Source organism: Capricornis sumatraensis, chromosome 22 (assembly GCF_032405125.1).
Source record: "Capricornis sumatraensis isolate serow.1 chromosome 22, serow.2, whole genome shotgun sequence".
In the NCBI taxonomy this organism is placed as follows: domain Eukaryota; kingdom Metazoa; phylum Chordata; class Mammalia; order Artiodactyla; family Bovidae; genus Capricornis; species Capricornis sumatraensis.
Genome location: NC_091090.1, coordinates 52,363,394 through 52,387,533, shown reverse-complemented (window position 1 = coordinate 52,387,533; position 24,140 = coordinate 52,363,394). Strand labels below are relative to the sequence as shown.

Genomic DNA, 24,140 nt, shown 5'->3' with positions numbered 1-24,140 from the left:
TAGATTTCCCCAGAGGACTTGAATGAGGATGAACAAGATCAGATTCTGTTACTAAGGCAGAACAGAAGGCCACCAACAAGAGGTTCCTGCTTCCTCTGCTTGGAGTTGAGGGCACAGACTTGGGGATTCAGGGCTTGCCCCTTTGAGCATCTCATTTCTTCTTTTCAGGAGCAAGTAGGCACTGGAGTCACAAGAGACAAATGAGTGTAGTCAGTCGTGTCCGACCCTATACAGTCCATGGAATTCTCCAGAGCAGAACACTGGAGTGGGTAGCCTTTCCCTTCTCCAGGGGATCTTCCCGACCCAGGAATCGAACCGGGATCTCCTGTGTTGCAGGCAGATTCTTTACCAGCTGAACTATCAGGGAAACCCAGTGTATAATGAAGAAACAGGTTTATCAGAATGAGAACACTGGGGACCAGACCCAATATGAGCAGATGGGGGAAGCCCTTAGCAAAGTTGTGGAGTGCCCAGAACTCAGCTTCTGATGCCGGGGGAACTCCCTGTTCTGTGTCTTCCCTCCCCAACCCAGATTCCACCCAAGGGACCCAGGGAATCCTTCTCCCCTCTGTCCCACCAATGCCTGCAAGTGGGAACGCGTCAAAGTCCACACTAAGCTTTACATAACAGTGAGCCCAGGAGAGGGCCTAAAAACAGACTTGAGTCCCAGCTCTGCCACTTGCTAACTGCTGAACCATTCTGAGCCTCCATTTTCTCACCTACAAAATGAAAATAGTGATAACTACCCAACGGGCTGCTGCTTCTGCAGTTATCACTGTTCACTGTGAGAGGGCAAGCTAACTGCCATCAAGTTGAGCATCCCCGTGCCTGCAATGCAGGAGACTGCCTGCAATGAAGGAGATGCAGGTTCCATCTCTGGGCTGGAAGGATCCCCTGGAGAAGGAAACGGCAGCCCACTCCAGTATTCTTGCCTAGAACATCCCTGGGACAGAGGAGCCTGGCAGGCTACAGTCCATGGGGTAGCAAGAGTCGTTCATGACTTAGCAACTGAAACAGCACCACCACCTCTCCTTAATAAACATTTATTTCTCACTAACACAGAGTCCAACAGAGATGATTCTGGTCAGCCAGCTCTCCTGCGACCCAAGGACTCAAGGATTCCTCAGGGCCTTCCATTCTGTGGCACCAGGATCTTCAAGATCCAGGGGATCTTCCCAACCCAGGGATCAAACCCAAGTCTCCCACATTGCTGGCAGATTCTTTACCAGCTGAGCCACAAGGGAAGCCCAAGAATACTGGAGTGGGCAGCCTATCCCTTCTCCAGTGGATCTTCCTGACCCAGGAATCAAACTGGGGTCTCCTGCCTTGCAGGTGGATTCTTTACCAGCTGAGCTATCAGGGAAGCCTGAAGGTATCTAAGGGAACATCATATCTGCTTTCACTATCTAGACCCAGACACAAATTCCTTGCTGTGAACTAGGACCTCCCGAGATCCAAGGGAGCTGGAATAGAAAACTGCTGTGTGCCAGGAAGAGAAAAATACACGTGCTGGGCATCAGGCCGGTCCTTGTCGTTGCTGTTATCAGTAGCACAGTTACTGAAAAGGTGGTCATTTCCAGAGTAACTATGGCCTGTGATGGTTCATTGATGGTCCCTGTCATTACCCCAGGGGGCCAGCTCTACGAGATGATGACCCTTAAAGGCTGGTCTGGGGTGTCAGAAAATCAGACCCCACTGCTGATGGAACGGTGAGATATGGTGGCTTCTCTCTTCTCCGAGGTACCAAGCACAGTCAAGGACACGGCGGGTGTCTGGAGAGCAGGAAGCACCTGGGATGCTCCTCCATCTGAGACAGCCCTTCACTCCCAACAGGCAGGTGGAGGGCTCCTGCTCCACCCTTGGGTGGGTGAGCCGGTCACCTGTGAGCCCAGGGCCATGCTGTCTGCACCTTCTTCCGCCTCCATCTCTGTTTCATGCTTCCCCTCCTCTGCCCGATGAGTCACCGTCACGCCCTCCTCATCTCAGGCCAGCTTCTGGGGAACCACTTGAAATTTCAGGTAAACTGGAGCGTAAGAATCTCCAGAACCCCAGGCCCTGTTGAATTAAGTAGCCGAGAGGGGCCTTGGGGTACATCAGTATTCACCTCCACCTCAGTTTTCACATTCACAAATCAAAACATCACAGACGCAGACTTTGGTGTAAAATAGAATCCCTGAGCCGTGCGGGGACTCAGAGAAGTTCACGGCATCTCATCGCACACACTTGGCCTTTAAACGGTTCCGAGAGTGGGGTTCAGCCCATGGGCAGCCAGGTTCTCTGCAAACAAAATTGGAATCAGCAAAGAGGGCCTCTGTCGGCTGAGTTAGACTTGCTTTTCTCAGCAAGTCTACCACATTGTGGATGGGGAGCTGCTGGATCGAAGAATAGGAATTTCCCAAGGTCTGTGTTCCGATCACACTGTCTGCCCGGGGGGTGTCTCAGCGCTACGCTGACCACGTGGAGCCCTTCCTCTGCCTTCCGCCTCAATGTACTGTCTCCTTGGCTTTGACTGGGTCTGCCCTTGCTTAGGAACTCCTGATTGCCCTCAAACGTGGAGGTCTCTTCACTGAGGACCAAGAGCAGGTGTGTGCATGGCTGTACCTCCAGTCACCTGGGGGGCTTCTGTGGCAGGGAGCAAGGCTGTTTGTGACCTCAATGGGGACCCCGTTCTCAATACCTGCACTTAAACTGAAAGTGAAGTCGCTCAGTCGTGTCTGACTTTCTGTGACCCTGTGGACTGTAGCCCTCCAGGCTCCTCCATCCATGGGATTCTCCAGGCAACAATACTGGAGTGGGTTGCCATTTCCTTCTCCAGGGGATCTTCCTGACCCAGGGATTGAACCCAGGTCTCCCGCATTGCAGGCGGATGCTTTACCCTCTGAGCCACCAGGGAGGCCCTTAACCTGCACTTAAGGCGTCCTTATTTCAATAAACAGTTATTGAATAATGTGTTGCTTACACTTCCGCATAAGACTGCATCTAAAGAAAGGATTCTTAGCTAAACCCAGTTTGGAAACAACTGCAAGAAAGGGCACCGTATCAAACGAGGAGCAAAGGATGCTCCTGGTGCTTCTACTCAGATTCCGTGGGGCAGAGGAATGGTTGAGGTTTCCTCCGGACCAGCCCGCGCCTGGAGGAAGCAGCCGGCCGCTGTCCTGGGCTGACGCTGCAGCGTGGCTTTACCTCGAGGGCAGGGAGCTCATTTTCCCTCTGAACTCACAGCCTGCTGCCAGCGAGGGGTGGGGGGGACACCTGCAGAAGCTGCTGCAGGACTGTCTGGGCATCAGAGGAGGCCATTCCACTATTCCCTGGGTCCTGGGGGCTCAGCGGGTAGGAGGCAGACAGCTGGCAGGCGGGCGGGCAGCTGCACCCCTCTGGAGTCGCCCCGCCCACTCCGCCAGCACTGCCGTGCCATCTGCACCCGTCTGCCCAATCCTGGTCAGTGGCCACAGCTGGTGCAGGACCATCCAGAAAAGAGGATGCTGTGACTCTGAGGAGGAGGGGCGCTGGGATCACCGCTAACCTCTCCACCTCCTCTTGCAGGTAAATGAGCTGGTCAGGAGTGGAGATGACGCCCAAGGTCATGCGGGCAGTAAGGGGGAGCTAGGAACGTGATGCAAGCCCAGCCCACCTCCGATCACAGGGCACTCCCTGGCCCTGGGCCAGATGCCCTCTCCCTGCTTCCTCCACTCTCTCCCCGCTCTCCTTGTGGCCCCATCTGCATTCCACCTTCTCTGACTGCTTCAGTCCCGACCGCAGCTGCAGGGATACCCAACACGCTAGCAATGCCTGTCCCCGTACCCTTCTCCCCCACCATGCGATGTGCTTAACTCAGCTTGGGGCTGGGGGCCTGGTGGCCTCTGACCACGTGGCCATTGCCTGACCGAAACTCTCTGTGACCTCAAGTAGGAGCTGCAGTCTGGAGGCCAGGGGTGGGCTTGGCCGGGGCACCTGCAGCAGCCTGGACTTGCTGACCCTCTGCGCAGACACCGGCATTAGTAACTCCCAGGGTGAGGGTGAGACAGGTCCTTGTCCCACAAGCCTGATTCTCAGACGCCAGACCTGCTTCCCTGGGATAAGAACACTTTAGAGGCCCCTGGGCAGTGTGTGGGTTTCATCTGACAAGCTCAAGGGCTGACTTGTGTCTCCAGCTTCTCCTGCCTTCCTCCTTGGTGCCACCTCCCTCCCCCATCTCCCCCCGCCCCCACCCACCCAGAGCGAAGTTGTCTCTCCCTTCTTTCCAGCCACCACGTACCTGGCATGACTTACACCCTTATATCCTGCAGCTGTATTGCAGCGACCTGCTTCGTTCTCTGCCCCGGGTTTTCTCACCTGAGACACTCTGAAGGCAGAACCTATCTTCTCACCCAAGGCTGCAGGTGCTGAGAAGGGCCTCGGTCACTGCGGGCTGACTGGGATCCTGGGCACCTGGGGTCCACATCAGGGCGCACAGGGCAGGCTGGGAGGCAGAGTGAGGCTTCCCCCTCCAGCTGGGACCATGGGTGACCGGGGCAGCTGCTGATTTCCTGTGACATCACAACCCTCAATTAACCAATTAATAGCGTTAACCCTCAGTTAACTGAGAAGAAGGCCTCAAGGTGTGTATGAGGGGGCCCTGGAGCGAGCCTGACAAGCATTTCTGGAGTGACCCGTCCCAGTAGGAGCTTTTTCTAGAGCCTGTCTGTGGAACGCTGAGTCCCCACGCTCTGGGAATAATAAAAGGTTCTGAGACCATCCAAGCGTGAGAAAGGCATATCCCTGTGAAGCTTCACAGCGCCTTTTGGTGTATTAAAAGCTCTGAGCGATGCTACAGTAAGAAATGTGAATTGTAAAACTATAAAACCGAAACCTAAATAATATGAAAGCAGCCCCTCCCCTGACCCAGAAGTCAAGTGAGTGCCTGGGAGCAGAGCCTTCTGTCCTCACAAACAACACTGCACTCCGTCCACCCATCTGGGCTCAAGTCAGCCCCTCTCCTCTGTAATTTTGTTTATGCCCACTTTGAATTTCTAAAAAAAAAAAAAGAAAGAAAAGAAATAGTTTGAGCCCCAGAAAGACAGCCGGCCAATGAAATGCCAAGCTGGAGCATTACAGCATCAGCGAGGCCGCTCATTGGCTGGCTGGGCCTGAGGAGATGGCTGCAGCTGCCTGGCCCCGCCCCTCAGCCCCAGCCTTCCGTAGCTTCAGCGAGGACCAGGGGTGCTGGAAAGGTCGCGATGCCCTTGGCCGTAGGCCCCCATAGCCTGTCAGCCTGGCCATCGTCAGCTGGCAGCTGCCGCTTACAAGCCAGTGGCAGAGAGCGCCTGCCTTCCAGCCCTGGCCTCACATCACACGCTCCTGGGTTGCCGTGCTGCCACGGTGGTTTTTCGTGCTCCTCCTGGGGCAAGGGTGCTGCGATTTCTTCCTTGAGCAGATTAACCCTCCCTTCAAACGTAGCCCTTTCCACTATGCAGCCCAGGTTGACATTAAGCTCCTCCTAATTTCTCAGTGACTCATTCGTGTTGGCACCCATCATCTGGCACTTGCTGCGGATGTGGTATTGTGTTGCAGGGCAACATCCACTCCTGCTTTCTACTGTTATACAATACCTTCTGATTTTACCTGGGCACACATATTCTGGAATAAAGACTACCTTCCTAGCTCCCTCACAGCTAGATATGAGTAAGCTCTGGCCAATAGGAAGTTCAGCTTCAGCTTCAAGAAAGTGTTCGTAAAGGGAAGTGTGCCCTGTATGTACCTTCCACTCTCTCGCTGGCTAGAATGGAGATGTGATATCTGGAACTCAAGCAGCCAGCTTGACCCATGAGGTAGCACACTAGGATTAGGGAGTAGTAAGATGAAAGACCCTGATGCTGGGAGGGATTGGGGGCAGGAGGAGAAGGGGATGACAGAGGATGAGATGGCTGGATGGCATCACTGACTCGATGGACGTGAGTCTGAGTGAACTCTGGGAGTTGGTGATGGACTTGGAGGCCTGGCGCACTGCGATTCATGGGGTCGCAAAGAGTCTGACATGACTGAGCGACTGAACTGAACTGAGCTGAAGATGAAAGAAACCTGGTCCCTGATGACTTTGGAAACCAGGTATCAGTCCTGGATTGCCTCCTCTGGACAAACGTTTTTATAAGTTATTGGGTAGCTTTGGAGTTTATGATTGTGTTAATCAGGGCTCTCCAGAAAAACAGAACTAATAGGGTATATATGTATCTATAAAGAGATATTTGTTTTAAAGAATTATCTCACACAATTGTGAAGACTGAAAAATCTGAAATCTGCGGATCTAAGAAAGAGTTGATGCTGCAACTCGAGTCCAAAGCCAGTCTGGAGGCAGAAATCCCGCATCTTCAGGGCACTGCACTCAATCTCTTCTCTTACAGCCCTCAGCTGATTGGACGAGGTCCACCCACATAATGGAGGGTATTATGTTTTGCTCAAAGCCCACTGATTTCAATTTTATCTGCATCTAAAAAATACCTTCACAGCAGTGTCCAGGTTGTTGTTTGACCCCACAGTGGGTACCACGGCATTTATGGGCTGAATTGTCCCCTCTAAACTTTTACATTGAACTCTTAGCCCTCTGTACCTCAGAATATGATGGCATTTGATGGTAGTATCTTTAAAGAGGTAATGAAGTTAAATTGAGCTTGCTAGGATGCATCCTGATCCAGCCTGGCTGATGTCCTTAGGAGAAGGGGAGGTGAGGACACGCAGAGGGACAGCAGGTGTCCAAAGGGGTGAGCGTGTGAAGACGCAGCCAGAGGCGGCTGTCTGCTGCCCAAGGAGGGGCCTCAGGAGAGACCGGCCTGGTGCTGCTGTGGCCTTGGACCCCAGCCTCCAGAAGCCGGCCAGCCTGAGCAAACCAACACAGCGGGCCTAGCCGAGCTGCCAACACGATGGGCCTCACAGTGCTGCCTCCTCACCGAGACTGGGAGGACTCGGGAGGCAGGCCCAGGTTGTCCATCTCTGGTGGCCAGGCAAGTTCGTCTACCAAGCAAGGAGCTTAGGCTCCAGATTCCTCAGTGCTGGTGGGTGATGGACTGTGGTGAGGAGGGGTGTGCTGTGGTCAAGCTTGGTCTTTGGAGAGGTCGCCCAGGACCCACAGATGAGTAGAGGAGGGTGAGCCTGCAGTCAGGGAGGTTGGTTTAGAAGCTGGCACAGAAGAATAAAGAGCTGCCGGGGCAGTGACGGAGGTAAGAGGGCCGCAGAGCAGCGAATCGCCTGCTGAACCAGGGAGGGGAGTCCGGCAGGAATTCCACGGGTCCCGTTGGAGAGGCTGTGGGGACGGGGACACACCAACCCAAGAGGAGCCTGCAGGCCGTGGTGGGCACGGCCAACAGCTTGTCTGGTTTCAGGCATGCTGAGCTGTGTGTATCTGCGGGACGTCACTGAGGGCTTCCGAGGTAGTTTCACATGCTCGTTTGGAACTCAAGGGGCAGTCTGCTTGGAAACCCGGATGTCTATGTCCGTTTCTCTCCAGCAATTAAATTTTTAGGAGCTGTGAATATTCCCTCCATTTGTGCCTGTCTCAAACTTTCCCCAACATACCTGGCTCTGTGGTTTTTCTCTTTAATACTTCCCTAGTTTTGATTTTGTTTCTATCTGTAATCCATATAAGACTTGTTTTTGAAATGTGCTAAAGTAGGGATTTATGATGGATATAGCCAATTGTCCCAATATCTTTATTCATTTATTTATCGTCGTGGGTGCACCATGTGGCATGTGGGATCTTAGTCCCCGACCAGAGATTGAACCCATGGCCCCTGCAGTAAAAATGCGGAGTCTTAACCCCTGGACCTCCAGGGATGTCTCTTCTTTTTTTATTTTTTTTTTTTTCATTGTCAATATAATGAAAATTTTAGAAAAGAAGCAGACATTTTGAGGACTCCCTGTCACGTGAGAAAAGTGCAATGTCATAGCGAACATAACTCACATTTTACTGGCGTGGGGTCTTTCCTTCATCCAGTATCTTTGACTCTCTCCTCCCAATATTTGGGACTGCTGTCGTGCTCAGAGGGACCTGCACGAAGCGGCCTGGCTGCTCTTCTAAAGGCAGATTACCGTAGAAAAAGCTTTTTTTTCCCGCCTGGAACTGTTTCCCAGGAGCCAAAACCTATTCCTGGTGAAGTCTTCCCTGCCAGGAACAATCGTGTCGGGAAAGAACAGAACACGACCAGGAGCGGCTTGGCCCTTTAGAGCCTGCAGTTGACTGTCCCTGCCAACTGTGACCCCGGTCACTCTCCTGTTAGTGGGCACCTGCTCTGAGCCAGGTCCCGAGCTCTCTGGTGATATTTGGGCCTTGGCATCCTCATTTAACAAAAGCAATGTTAAAAAAAAGTACCTGTCTTGCAGGGTGATTGTGACACATAAAAGGAAGTAGTCCATGCAGAAGGGCCTCTCACCACGCCTGCCTCGGGGCAGGAAGTCTGTCAATATCAGGGTATCCTGTGGCTGAAAACCTGGCCTCTAGTCACTCTCTTTCCCTCCCCAATTAAACACACCGGTGGCAGCAGCGGCACCAGCAAGATGCAGTCCAGCTACTTCTTCTAACCGTTTCCTGCTGGAGGGACGTCCATCTCCCCGGTTAGTTGGAAATGACAGGCTCCTGGACCTCGTGGGAAGTCCTGAGCTGCTTGATTCGTTGGTTCCCATCCCTGCACCTCGTTCTGAAGGCTTCTCATCTCGGGAATTCACAGGCTCAGGCAATGGCGTGTCACCCCCAGTCTAGGAGGTGTGACAGCCACCTCGCCTGGCACGAAATGAAACAGAGTGGGATTAACTCTTTGTTGCCCAGCAAGGACCTCTAGTCCCCAAAGACCTAAAAATCTGGGGTCTCCCCTACAGGGGGAGGGCTCCTCGTGGGGAGGCCTTTGCTCCCTCCAGCTCCCCAGGGAAGACGCGCCCCTGCCGGGCCCCACTGGGCCAGCTCTCGGGACCAGGTTCCCGCCGGCTGTTCTGCCGTGTGATGGGGCAGCCGCCATAAGGCCCCTCTAGCTGCGGACGCCCGGCCCCGGATAAGGACACTGCAGTCTGTCTGTTTCTTCTTGTGAGCACTGACGGCATCCTGAACATCTTTGCAAAGTGAACTTTCCCTGACTAGCAGCTGAAGGAGAGCCACACGGGCTGGTTCCCGAGCTGTTTTCCATCCAGTCCTCAAGGTGACAGCGGTGGTGATGAAGGTGCTAATGACGGTTGTAAAGCCCTCAGTAGCTCCCATCTATTGCCCTGTTCGGCTAAAGACCTGGCAGATCAAGGCCCCTCTGGCTTTTTACTTACTGCAGGCAGGAGGCGGCTAAGTGGCTTGTGCGCATAGTAACACTTCCTCTCACTGTCCAGCTCTGTCCCTATCTCACTTTAGAAACAAGCGTTCAGAGAGGTAAAGAACTCGTCCAAGGCTGGGCGGCCAGCAGTGGCAGAGCCGAAGCTGGTAGCAGGTCCGTCTGCGTGAAGCTGGCACTTGGCTGAGCTCCTGACGGGGGCACCACCCGTGCCCGTGGCGGGCTGCCTGGGCACCCTGCCGGGTGTCCTTCCTGCAGGGCCCCTCGGGCAGGGATGGAAGGAGCGGGGTTGGGGGTGGGGGGTTGGGGGGCGCGTTGTCCTGTGTCAGCCCCGCCAGCAAGGAGAACGGCCGGGAGGCGGGATGTCTATTGATTGACTGAAATTGGATTTGTTGACACAAACTGCCAGCGTTTCACGGTGATGAAAGGATTGCCCACCAGCCTCATAACAAGCTGAGATTTCCCTGAGGGCTGCCCGAGCTGCTGGTGCGGTTCTTTGTCAGGAGAAGAAAGCAATTAGGAGCATGGGGGAAGTTATTAGGCCTTATTGCTTCGCTCGGCTCCTGCAGCGGGGAGGGGCGCGGATTTCGGGCCCCCAGGCTACGTGCTGTGGGTTCTGTTTTCGCGGCATCCGCCGCGTGCAGCCCGTCGGGGGGACAAACAGTGCGGACGCTGACTCCAAAGCAGGTAGAGAGGGCGCACACACACCGGGTCGCCCGAAGAAACCAGCAGGTGGAACCAGCGTTTGCTGGCTTTAAAAATAGCATCGTTGTATTCTAAGCACAAACCCGGAACGCACAGCGCACACACCTCTCTACTGTGCTTTGCGCATCCCGCTCCACGTTCTGTCACGTTAAAACTATTCAGGCTGGCGTAGTTTAAAAGACATTCGGGGAAGATGGCCCGCTCTACGCCTCTGCAGAGGGGCGGGCAAAGGAGGAAGCAGTACTTCCGTGGGGGGAGGGGCGCTCAAGGAATCGCTTTAGCGGCTGTTACTGGGATCTCAGAGATGCCCGGGAGTGTGGGTGAGCAGGTGGGGGGCGGACCATTAGGGATAATGCCACCTGACATTTGTGCAAGTATTACACCCATCAGAGCACTTTCACTGACACTGCTTTACTTTTTGTTGTGATAATGTAGACGTAATATTTTCCATCCTAATCCTTTTTAAGCGCACAGATCTGCTCCATTAAGCACATCCTTGTCCTGCAATCATCACCACCATCCATCCACAGGCATTTGTCGTCTTCTCAAACTGAGACTCTGCCCGTATTCAGCACTCCGCTCCTGTTCCCCCAATCCAGCCCCTGGCAACCACTGTTCTTTCTGCCTCTAAGAGCTTGGCTGTCTAGGTGACTCAACATAATATTGACCTTTTACTGACTGGCTTATTGCACTAAGCGTGTCTTTGGTTTCATCCGCTTTGTAGCATGTTCCAGAATTTCCAAAACTGAACAATGTACCATGGTACCCACGGACCACATTTTGTTCATCCGTCCATCCAACAGCGGGTTATTTCCACGTTTTGGCTGTTGTGAGTAACGCTGCCATAAACACGGGTGTACAACAGGTCAGACCTCTATTTTCACTTCCTTTGTGTCTATACCCCGAAGCGCAATTGTTGAATCGTCTGGTGGTTCTATTTTAGGTTTTTGAAGGACTGCTGTGCCATTTTCCACGGCCTGCACCATCTTACATGCCTACCAGCACTGCACAAGGGTTTACCCTCTGCGCATCCTCACCAACACCCGCCATTCCTGTCCTTTCTGATATTAGCCTTCCCGGTAGATGTGAGTGGTAACTCACGGTGATCTTGATTTGCATTTTCCCGACGGTTACTGACGTCGAGCGTCTTCTCTTATACTTGCTGGTTATTTTCATACCTTCTTGGAGAAATGTTTATTTGGGCCCTTTGCCTGTTTGTTTTTTTAATTGTTTTAGTCATGTTGCTTTACTTTCGTTCTTACAGTGGCTGGGGCTAGAGTTATGGATAAACCCCATTTTACAGAGAGGAAGATAACCACAGATGTCTGAAAACTTGCCTGCAGTTTCCCAGGTGGTTGGCTGTCAGCTCTGACTTTCAGAGCCTCTTTCTCTTGGCCTCTGGAACTGCTGATCGGGGTAGAGCATCCCAGGCTGAAAAAGAGTAGCTGGTGGCCACACCTCCGGGGGCTGACAGGTGTCACACGCGAGGTGAGGAGGAACTGGGCAGGTGAGGGGGGAGGAACGTCAAAAGCAAGGGACGAGTGCCGTGCCCACGCCCACATCTGCACAGGCCATCAACAAATGCCCGTGCAGTGTTGGCCCCGTTCCAGGCTGACACGTGGGAGGTGAGCAGGAGAAGAAGGCGTTGCCTCCGTGGTATTTATATCTTCCAGCCGCCCTCACGTGGCCGCAGAGCCCTTAATACCTGGGTCCTCTGCACGAGAAGTGCTGTCAATGCACCAGAGACCAAAAATGGAAAGGACTTCATGAAAACTTTTCCCTATTGGTTACATGTTGGAAAGATAACATTCATGAAAACTTTTCCCTATTGGTTACATGTTGGAAAGATAACATTCTGGGTGTCTGGGGCTAAATACAGTATATTTCTGCTTCCTTCTGCCCTTTGATGTGTGGCGACTATTAACAGGACGATTGCATATTAGGCTCATGTTGCATTTATACTGAACAGCGCTGTTCCCGCCAAAGCCAGGGACACAAGTAAAGAAGCGAATAAACAGATATCGCCACATCAGGAAGTGAAGGGTGGAGTGGACTGACGCAAGCTGGGGTGGAGCGGAGGGGCTCCTCTCAGGGGCCGGGCCCTCTGCGGAGATGGTGTCTGGGCAGAGACCTGAAGGCGGGGCACAGGGCAGTGTGGTGGGGAGGGGTGAGCCTGGGCTGGGGAGGCAGGCTGGAGAGGCCGGTGAGCAAGGTCCTCCCGCAGCCGCAAAGGCTGGCTGACTCGCCGGGGTGACTGACAGCAGACCCAGGGAAGAGTGACAGCAGGGACAGAGTCCCCACGAGGTGCTGAGCCAGCCAGACTCGGGGGACGTCAGGGGCTGCTGCTTTGGGATGGAGGGGACCCCGTGGTGGGGCCAGAATTCATGTCTGCTCCTGAATCTGGGACCTCATTTTGCCAACAAAGGTCCATCTAGTCAAAGATGTGGTTTTTCAGTAGTCATGTACGGATGGGAAAGTTAGACTGTAAAGAAGGCTGAGCACTAGAGAATTGATGCTTTTAAACTGTGATGTTGGAGAAGACTCCTGAGAGTCCCTTGGACTGCAAGGAGATCCAACCAGTCCATCCTAAAGGAGATCACCTCTGAATATTCACTGGAAGGACTGATGTTGAAGCTGAAATTCCAGTACTTTGTCCGCCTGAAGAAGAGTGGACTCATTAGAAAACACTCTGATGCTGGAAAAGATTGAGAGCAGGAGGAGAAGGGGACAACAGAGGATGAGATGGTTGGATGGCATCACTGACTCAATGGAGATGAGTTTGAGCAAACTCTGGGACATAGGGAAGGATAGGGAAGACTGGCGTGCTGCAGTCCATGGGGTCGCAAAGAGCAGGTGCGACTGAGCCAGTGAACACCAACAACTTGAGTCTGAGTTGTGGTGTGGCATTTGAGTGGATACATGCAGTTCTTGTTTGGAGAGAGAGGTCTGGAGCTTGGAAGAGTCGCTGAGACGGAAAGGACAGGGCATTAGAGTCCACCTTGCAGGACACCCTTGGATCCTTGGCGCACAGACGGGGTCATGAGTGTTCCCTGGGGGGTGATAACTGGTCAAATCCGGTTTGAGTCCTGGCTCCGCTGCCTCCTGCTGCCATTCGCCTCTTCATCTGGGGATGGACGACAGACCTGTGAGTCCTTGTGAGGTGCCTCCTGCTTCCTCGCTCTCAATGTGGGCTGGCCCTAGGATGGCCTGGCCAGGGACTGTGGTCCTCTGCTGGCCCGAGCCCAGCCCTAAAGGGCACAGCAGCAGCTGCCTCATCTCTTGGCGCCCCAAGCCCTTCATAGAGACTCGCCTGTCCTGAGGTCATCATGTTGGGAGAAAGCCCCCTGCTCCATGAAGGGGCTGGATAGGGGGACAGAGAGAGAGAGGCCCAAACAGCCCCGGCCTTCCAGACATTCTCACCGAGGCCCTGGAGCACAGACTGGAGGACAGACTGTCTGTCTTTGCCCTGCCTTTTGTGACTCAAGTTTATGACCCACAGAAGGGCGAGGTATAAGAAAAGTAAGTTGTCGGTTGAAGCTACTAAGTTTTAGAGTAGTTTATCCAGCAATAGGTAAACAGAACAATAGGTAAAATGGGAGAATACTACTTATTTGGTTGTTGGGAGGATGATGTGAAATTTGAAGCGCAATTTTTGGCTCTGGGTTGGTACTAAATAAACTTCCCTTTTCTTTCCATTGTACAGTGTATGCTATAAAGTCAGAAACCTGTCTTGTCTTGGTTCAGCCTTGCAGAATGGCAGAGAGGGAACTGAAGCCCTATTTCATGTCGTATATATATATTTTAAATGTATGGAGATATTGATCATGAAATTATAGTAGATATTCTCTATGTGTTAGTCAACTCTTTTCGACCCCATGGACTGTAGCCTGCAGGGCTCCTCTGTCCATGGGATTTCCCAGGTGGAAAATCCCTGGAGCGGGCGGGTTGCCGTTCCCTTTTCCAGGGGGTCTTTCTGATGCAGGGGTTGAACCTGGGTCTCCTGTATGGCAGGCAGAGTCTTTGCCATCTGAGCCACCAGCAAAGCCTGACAGTCCCCACATCCGGCCGAGCACCTCACCTCGGTTACACTGGCTTCGAGGCACGTTTTCCTTTTCTTTTGCTGACACCTGTGTTGAAGGTGCCAGACATGCCCGGGGAGCTCTTGGATGACTGAACCTGTCAGTCAGGCTGCTCAGTCGATGTGCCTATTTTCTTCTTTTTTTAATAGATCATACTTGTCTTTATTTTGAGCCTTCATTTTTTATTGCAGTACAGTTGATTTACAATGTTTTTTTTTTTTTTTTTTTAGTTTCAGGTGTACAGCTAAGCGATTCAGTTATTATTTAGTCGCTCAGTCATGTCCGACTCTTTGCAACCCACGGACTGCTGCATGCCAGGCTTCAGTCATACACATATATCTCTCTCTGTAGAATCTGACCTTTTCCATATTCTTCTCCATTATGCTTATTACAAAATCCCGAGTAGAGTCCCCTGTGCTACGAGGTAGGTCCTTGTCAATTATCTGTTGGGAACTAGATTGTAGAGTGCGGATGTTAACCCCGAACTCCACATTTACCTCTCCCTCATCTCTTCCCTTTGGTGACCATACATTTGTTTACTACGTCTGTGAGTCTGTTTCTGTTTTGTAAACGAGTTCATCTGTATAATTTTTTAGACTCCACATGTAAGTGGTATTATGCAATATGTGCGTTTCTTGCTCTGATTTCACTTAGTATAATTGCTGGGTCCATCCATGTGCTGCACATGGGCATTCTTTTTTTAAACTCTTTTTTATGGATGAGTAGTAGGCCATTTTGAATAAATGTGTGTGTGTGTATATATATATATATATATGCCTATTTTATTATTTATGCCTTTTTTGACCCCACACTTATTTTTGCTCATAATTATTTAATATGTGAAGTGAAAGTTGCTCAGTCATTTCTGACTCTTTGTGACCCCATGGACTATACAGTCCACAGAATTCTCCAAGCCAGAATACTGGAGTGGGTAGCCTATCCCTTCTCCAGGGTATCTTCCCAAGCCAGGGATTGAACCCAGGTCTCCCACCTTTGCAGGCAGATTCTTTACCAGCTGAGCCACAAGGGAAGCCCAAGAATACTGGAGTGGGTAGCCTATCCCTTCTCCAGGGGATCTCCCCAACCCAGGGATTGAACTGGGATCTCCTGCATTGCAAGCGGATTCTTTACCAACTGAGCTATCAGGGAAGCATGATAAAAAACTTCAATTTGATTTAAATTCTTTATTAAAGCAAATCCACTATGCTTCACCCAGGTTGAGTCTTTAGTGAGAGGAATTATAGAGAAGATTATGGCCAAGAGGAGCAGTTTTGCTTTGCTTCTCCAGGAGGAAGCTCTATGTAAAGATGGGAGAGGAAGTGCAGCTCCCAAAAGCACACCTGTCCCCTGAGAGCAGATGGAGCTGGCCAGGAGGCAGCTGACCAGGCAGCCTGTGAGCTCACAAGGGCGTCTGCGGCCGCAAGGCTTCTGTGTCCATGCTGCTTAGGCGTGAGAGCAGAGACAGTCGAAGAAGAGATCATTTTGGTGGTTATGAATCTGTGTTTGTTTTTTTATTCTATTTTATTGTTTGATTTGTTTATGACCAATAAATGAATTTTTAAATTACTGATGCTGGGAAAGATTGAGGGCAAGAGGAGAAGGGGGTGACAGAGGATGAGATGTTTGGATGGCATCACCGACTCAATGGACATGAGCTTGAGCAAGCTCCAGGAGCTGGTGATGGACAGCGAGGCCTGGCGTGCTGGAGTCAGCAGAACTACAAAGAGTCAGACACAGCTTAACCACCGAGCAACACCGGCAGTTCAGCAGCTGAGACTCTGCTCTTCTATTGTAGGGGCACAGGTTTGGGAACTAAGCGCTCACGTGAGAAGTGATGTGGGCCCTTCCCCCAAAAAATTTAAAAAAATAAAGGAAATGCTTTTAATATTTCACCACTTTGTGTAATGTATGCATGTATATTTATAGACTGCTGCTGCTGCTGCTGCTAAGTCGCTTCAGTCGTGTCCGACTCTGTGCGACCCCATAGATGGCGGCCCACCAGGCTCCCCCGTCTCTGGGATTCTCCAGGCAAGAACACTGGAGTGGGTTGCCATTTCCTTCTCCAATGCATGAAAGTGAAAAGTGAAAATGAAGTCGCTCAGTCGTGTCCAACCCGTAGCGACTCCATGGACTGCAGCCTACCAGGCTCCTCTGTCCATGAGATTTTCCAGGCAAGAGTACTGGAGTGGGGTGCCATTGCCTTCTCTGATACTTATAGACTAAAAAATTATTTTAAAGAAATCTTATATCTTAAGAGTAAAAAATAAAATGCTATGAGTCTTCCTTAAAAATCATGAGCAATTGTTACTAATTACTTTCTAACCTACATCTGCTTTAAAAGATTCAAAAGATTATCTGGATTCTTCCCCTCTTCTGTCCTTGAAGCCTGGAATACTGTTTTCAAAATTAGATAAGTAATGCTCACACTCATGCTTTCATTCATTCACTCACCCATCAAAACTCTCTTGAATGCCTACAAACTCTGAGATACTAAGATAAGAAATAGATCAGCAATTTATAGAGATTTACTGACAGCACCTCATGATTCCTTTGGGTTTTGGTGTTGCTTTTCAGAGCCAAGGAGTTAGCCAAAGAAATGCTATTTATTCTAAGTGGCCCTGAGATCATAGGAGATAAGAAGGATCACTGTACTGTGGAGAGATCTCTAGCAGACACCAAGGAATAATGAAGTCAGGGAGCCAAGACCTTACTCCTGGAGGTGTAGGTGCTTAGGTTCCAGAAGACACCCAGGGCCATTTCTTTCAGCCAAATGACGCTCTTTTGGACAGTTATCCAATTGTTCCTTATATAATTCCAGCCAAGGATAAAAAATTCCATAGATCATCACTGTCTGCTGTAATTGCTAGGGTGATTTTTCTTAAGCCAAGGTGAACTCTCCCGCCTCGTACTCTTTTCCAGTGATCTCACCATGCACCGCGCTTCCACCGAATGTCGGCCTCTTTCTTCACGGGTCCTCGGCCGAGGAGGATCCAGGTGTGGTGCCTCCTCAGGATTTCTCCAGGCTACACTCGCCACCCCCAGGTCCTTCATCACCTCCTCACGGCGACTCTTTCCTAACTGCCCCCCGCGCTTCCTTTGCACACACCGCATTTGTCACCGTCTCCCCTCGAACTTAGTGCCAGGGTCACGCGGCATTCTCCACGAGCCGATCGCATCCTCCAGCCTCGTCACCTCCACCTGTTCCACCTTCCCCACCGTCATTCTCTGAATCAAGCCTTGCTTGTCTTTCAACACCTGGGCACCTTGGAGAGTCTCGTCGGTGTTCTTAGGAGTGAAGGTGCCCCAGGAGAACATACATCCATTTCTCCAGAGGAAGGCTGTGCTGTGTGAACAGGGCACCCCCAGCCCTGTGCTCAGGAGAACAGTTCTCTCTTTAATGTTGCTTACTTTCCGTTGCGCTGGGTCTTCGTTGCCGTGCGAGGACGTCTCACTGCACGGCTTTGGCTGTTGCACGGGCTCCAGGCCCGTGGGCCACGGTGCTTGTGACGCACAGGCTTAGTTTCCTGTGCATGTGGGGCCTTCCCGGGGCCAGGGATTGAACCCATCCAGCGTTCCATCTGTCCCCGGGACTGGCAGACAGATTCCTAACCACTCTACTCCCGGGGAAGTCCTGACAACAGTTCTTTCTGTGCTAAGGCATTAAGAGGCTTCCCTCCACAGTCCCAGGCAAGGAGACACTGTGTGGGATGTGATCACTATACAGAATAGCTCTTAATAATAAATAGAAAAACGCACGCGTGTTTGCTGTGACATTCGCCATTCCCTGTGAAATGCAAAATATTCGTAGTGTCAAAATGTGGTACTGAGGAGCTGTGGGGCCCTGGCTGAACCGCCCAGCTTCTCCCATCCTCAGTCCATTTTCAGCTCCCTTGCAGGCGTGGCAGTGACAGTCACTTGCTAATCCGCCTCCCAGGGAGAGAGACCCGTGTTGGGCCTGCCGGACGCAAGCGAGCGTCCTTGTCACGGGGACTGTGGTTTTGACAGATGGGAAGAGAATATTATGAAAGCAGCACAGCCCAACTCAGGCGTGTCCTGCCTTTGCACTCTTCAACTGTTCCCAGTATCCCCTGCAGAATTTGCAGATGCAGCTGCTTTAGAGGCCACCAAGACTCTCAGAAGAGCTTGTTGAATGTTGTCACACCTTATCCTGGTTCTTCGTCAGGGGTGCTCACCTGACAGCCTCCCTGGAGCAGTGTTTAGTTTCCATTAGGCAACAAGCTTCGTTTTCATCGGTCCCTCCGTTAGTCACTCACCCCCTGGCTGGTGGCCGGTCCTCTTATTGGATGTGAACACTCTGAGCATCCAGGTAGCAAAGCCCCCAGAAACCCAGGCTCTGCCCCGAGGCCCCAGCTCCCACTGTGGTCTCTAGTCCCCGCTGCCTCCAACTATGGAGTTCTGTGCCTCAACCCTCTTTAACCTCCAACGGCTGAAGAAGAATAAAAGGTACGCAGACAACCACAGAAAACAGCAGTTTATTAACCTGGACTGATCCAGAAAGGGCTATAAAACGAACACCCTAGCCTATGCAGGGTCATAAATAACAAAGATAATTTTCCCATGTTTTACGCAAGTATAATTTTTGGTGGTAAACAGTAAGATGATATATATGTGTACTTCCTATCCCAAACTGTACACAATTAGCATTTAGAAGACTGTAATTATAGCTTGGTTGGGCTTTTGGTAGGTGCTAAAATTGATTTCTTGGCTGAATTATTTTGCAATAGACTTAAACCACTAATTGTACACCTAAACGAAATTGAGTGTGAACAAATCGAATAACTTTTATTTTACCTTGGATAATAATTTATTGATGCAAATAAAGCTCCTTAATTAAATCTGGCATAGCCAGGCCTGTGGAGGCCCACATAAAGACACTCTGTCACCCAGCTTTAGTGGTGATTTTAATTTTAGAATAATGCTCTGCTATTCTTAGAGAGAATTGTGTATCTATTAAGGACTGTGAAGGTAGTGAGTTGTTTGAAATCAGTGCTTCTTTGAATTTCAGATGGATTTAGGACAGATCTTTTTGGGAGAAGTGCTACTGATTTATAAATTAGAATTAAATATAGCCAAAACTGAAACTTAGGTTACTATTCCTGAAAATAATTTCTTAATTCAGAAGCTTCCAAAGTCTCTCAAAAAAGAGAAGAAATGGGTCAATTGTGGAGACGCACTTTTATTCTGATCAATACATGTTAGAAAATTGATCAAAGAGAAATGATTAATACAACTGCATTAGTTTCCTAGGGCTTCCATAACAAAAGACTGCATACCAGACAGCTTAAAAAAAGAAACGTCTTGTCTCACAGCTCTGGAGCCTAGAAATCCAAAATCAAGGTACCAGCAGGCGCCTCCTCTAGCTTCCGGTGGCTGTCGCGTTCCTTGGCATTCTTGGACTTGCAGCTGAATGACTTCCGTCTCTGCCTCCGTCATCACGCAGCCCCTCCCAGTGTGTGTCTCTGCCTCCACGTGGGATATGAGGGCACCAGTCATCCTGGAATACGGCGTAGTCCACCCACTCTACTGCTGTGTGACTTCATCTTCACTAACTGCCTGTGTCCAAGTAAAGTCACATTCCCAGGTACTAGGGGTTCAGACTCCAACACAGATATTTTGGAGGGGGACATAATTTAACCTTTAATAATAAGAAAAAATATCCTTTCTCAGTTCTATATATCTACTTGGGGAGGCAAACAGAAACTTATTGAACAACTCACGCAAATAAGAATGGCTTGATACGTATATTCTCAGCCTCTTTTAATTCCCCTTAATCACATTCTAAAGGAGATCAGTTCTGGATGTTCACTGGAAGGACTGATGCTGAAGCTGGAACTCCAATACTTTGGCCACCTCATGCGAAGAGCTGACTCATTGGAAAAGACCCTGATGCTGGGAGGGATTGGGGGCAGGAGGAGAAGGGGATGCCAGAGGATGAGATGGCTGGATGGCATCACCGATTCGATGGACATGAGTTTGAGTGAACTCCGGGAGTCGGTGATGGACAGAGTGGCCCAGCGTGCTGCGATTCATGGGGTTGCAAAGAGTCGGACACGACTGAGCGACTGAACTGAACTGAATCACATCCCAGTCGAATATAAGAATCATTATACCCTGAGGGATGTAAAAGTATGTGGTGAAATGAAGGCAACTTCTTCCTGTTTCCCCTGAGACTAGAAGAAGAATGAGGGTTCACCTGCGGTAGGAGAGCCTTAAAGCAATATGCACTTGTGTCAAAATGGTAGAGCATCATGGTGACTGGGAAGCTGCCCCAGGCCCTTCTCTGTGGGGTGTTAGTACCATGGACGGTTCTTCCCTGCCAGAGATGGATGGACTGGAGACATTTTTGGAAGAAAGAGGTGGATTGGCTCAGGCTTTCAAACTGTTTCCCGAGCCTTGAAGTTGTACAAGGCACATATGTGGGGTTCGTCCATGCAAACCCCTTCACTCTGTAGAGGAAGAAGGAACTCGCTCTGTCCTGTGATTCTCCAGACATCGAGTATATTTGAGTTCATCAGGCTATTTATGTTCTTCAAAAGCCTTTTCCTCTCTAATCTTTGGCTCGTAACTAGTCTCTCACCCACTGGCGATGTCTTGATAATGTCTTTTGTGATGCAGAGAGCCAGCTTCTCCTGCGTGGCTACAGTGGTATTTTCCTTATAGTTGTGTGTGTGCGCGCACGTGTGCATGCGCGTGCATGTGTGCACAGACACTGTGAGCATATGTTCTCCACAGGACCTTCTGGAAGGGTCTCCCCTCAGCATTGTCTCTAGGGCCGCCCCTGCCAGAGCCGCAGTGTTGACAGTGGTCCACTGCCAGCGAGCACTGTGATGGGAACCGATCCATCCTCGAAGCAGGGACAAGCTGTTTCCCCGCCTACACCAGTGACTCGTAGCAGCCCCCGCCACCCCTCCCATTGTTATAAAGCTGAGAGAAGTGTCAGGACAATGCAGGGAGGGGACGTGGAGCCCTGGGTCGCCTTGTGGCCTCTGGACTTGCTCGGGACTGATCCTAAATGTACCGTTTCCATCAGATGCCTGACTGACGTGGTGGATGTGATGATGTCCTCCTCGTGATGAGCAGTTCTGGTCATATAATCACTTGATGTTCCATTTTCAGCCTGATTGCTATTATCTATCATCACTACAGGAGCTGGTTTTTATTTTAAAACTTTTTCCAAGTTCTTCCTAGTTTCTTTTAATTTTTTTAAATTCAAAATCTACCTTTATTATTATTTTTAAAAATGTCTTAATTTTTAAATTAATTATTATTATTTTTTGTTGCTGCACCGCACAGTATGCAGAATCTGAGTTCCCTGGCCAGGAACTGAAACTGCACACACCCACACACACACCCCCCCACCCCCAGACCCCCACCCTCCCACCACCGCCCCCCGCCTTTGGAGCATGGAGTTTTAACCACTGAACTGCCAGGGAAGTCCTGGAGCTGTTTTTTGTTGTTGTTGTTGTTTTTTTAAACTTTCACTCAGTAAGTTTAATGACAACACTCAATTCAGTAGAGTACAAAACAGGATAAGACAGCTTTGGGTGACTGACAAGTCCTTTATTCTATATTGTCCTTTTAGGGTTTTATTTTTATACCAATACTGTGATATGCTTAAAATATAGATCAGTAAATAAAAGTATTAAAAAGACAAGTACAGAAAATACATTCAATAAATTAAAACAAAAAACAAAGCTCTGGAACAAGATGAGCCTTAACCGAAGCTGTTTGGATATACCCAAGGAGCTACTTTTTTGAGCCTTATCCCAGGTCTCTGGTCTCAGCGACCCTATTTAATATGCACATCAGCCAAGAAAGGCCCGCCAAAGGTTTGTTTTAAAAGGTAAACAGATGTAGACTTCTTTTGTAATACACAAAGTGCTAATTTCAGTAGATCCATTAAAATAGAGAACATCTGAGAAAGATCATCAAATAGTCAATCAATCCAAATTAATGTCAGACATCAGTTTTACAGCACTCTTTTAAAATCTATATAAATTTCAAATTTTTGAATAGTTTCTTAAACTTTATAGAAAACTCTCTGCAATCTCAAATGCTTATTAACATAAGCATACATGAAATACCTTTGTAATAGAAACAGTTGTGCAAATGTTACTAAGGTACTATCTATGGTCCTAAAATAGGCCACTTCCGTCTAATAATGATGGATCATCATAATAGGTACATGAATGTATCGTGGTAAACAGAACTGCTGTGTACATGAGCCGTACCTGAGGCTCCAGTAGTCATGGGTGTGAGGTGACCACAGGACGTCCATTACTGAAGCCTCCACAGTGTGCGCAGCTGAAGGACGACCTTTAGGATCTTCATCAGTGCACACAGAGAAGAGCTCGGTTCCTCTCTGGTACGTTTCACCCAGTTCTTCCGTGTTAATAGGTGGCCTCATTCCCAAAGCTGCCTAGCAGGCATCATTGTCAAAGTCACTTTCATCAAAAGTTTCATCATCATCATCGTCTGGAAAACTGATGTGTGGGATAGATAAAGTCATCATTGCCCACTGAGTAAGGCCAAAGGCAAATATGTCTGCCTTGTCGGTAGTAATACCATCCTCCTCCAGAGCTTCTTTAGGTCTCCCAGGCTCAGTGCTAAAGGATCAGGTCTCAGGGGCAGTCACAGTCATGCTTTCATCCGATGGCAGAGAGACTCCTACATCACAGATTTTAATTGTTTCAAAGTCACCTTTAATAACAACGTTTGAAGACTTTATATCTCTACGGAGCAGTTTCTTATCTTGGTGTAGATGCTTTAACCCTCTTACCATGTTCAAAGCAACTTTTAAAATTATGGCTGCTGGAGAAGGATCTTGGCTGTCTTTATTTTGTTCTTCTATTAAGTCATTCAGAAACTTTTCACCTCCATATTCCATAGCAAGGTGGACAACCATCGCCAGCTTCAGTGAAAGCTATAATGTTTGGATGATTGAGTCTTTTCAAATTCTTAGCTTCATGAGTTAGTCTCTTTAGATACATACTCTGATAAACATCATTACATCTAGGATTAATCTTTTTCACAGCCCGAGGAGAATGAGACAAGACTCTTGGAGATCTTTTCTTAAGGTAGACATTTACTCTAGTACCAAAGCCAAGCTTCTGCATAAATGAAGAGGCGGGGATATTTATACATGGCGTTAAACATGACGCAGACTTCCTTTTTTCACATTATCTGCTTGGTGTCTTGAAACTATTGGTTTCTTCCATTGTAATAATCACTCAAGTTCTGGAGCCACGAGGTAGGACGACGAGACATCCAGGGAAAGGCTATTTTGAAAACTGGTCCCAAGTGGCCCCAAAGAGTCCGCGGCCGCCTGGGGGTCCCACCTGCCAACACACGGACTCAGCAACTGTCATTGTGAATCTGCCGGGCTTTTCCCAGGAGCTGGTTTTTAAATACGAGTGTTTTCACAGTAAATAGTCCCTGAAATGGAATGGCCATGACCTCGGTCTAGAACCCTCAATATTTTGCACCGTTGATCTCCCACCGGGGCTCGTCTAAGGTCCCTCACAGCATCTTATTCTACTCTGGATACGTCTAGCACTGATGGATCTGATAAATTATGTGGCCTCAGTAGCAGGATAAGCTGCACTGAAACCTAGAATTTCTGGAGAGCCACTTATACTGTGGGCCTCACTCAAGCCCAGCACTCAAGAAATAGTATCAAGCGCAATATAGGCTGCCCCCCAAATCCAAAGTGTCCCCAAGCCATGGACCATTTTATACAGGGTAATCATTTACCTTAGAGGGCATCCCCGTAAGAGGCACCGACCTCTTAGGTCTTCATCAGTATGGCAGGACTTAGGAAGCTTAAAGAATTGTTATGTTCTGACACATGTGTTTCACTCTAGCCTTCAAAGCCCTCACTACTTCCTGTCTGCCCTTCCAATTAGCATGATGCCAAAAGCACAGTAGACCAGCATGGTATTCTGGGGACTGTCAAGATGACAGAGGGCAGGAAGATGAGTGTGCCCGTGGGGTAAAGCGGTGAACCTGCATTTCTGTCCTTTTGACGTAATGCAGCTGCTTTTGGCTGTCTCTCCTAGGA

General features: G+C 49.8%; 1 pseudogene; it reads right to left on the bottom strand.

Annotated features, from left to right (window-relative positions):
• Nucleotides 1–17,173: 17,173 nt before the first annotated feature.
• On the bottom strand, nt 17,174–23,298 carry LOC138098009 (lymphokine-activated killer T-cell-originated protein kinase pseudogene; annotated as a pseudogene).
• Nucleotides 23,299–24,140: the final 842 nt, after the last annotated feature.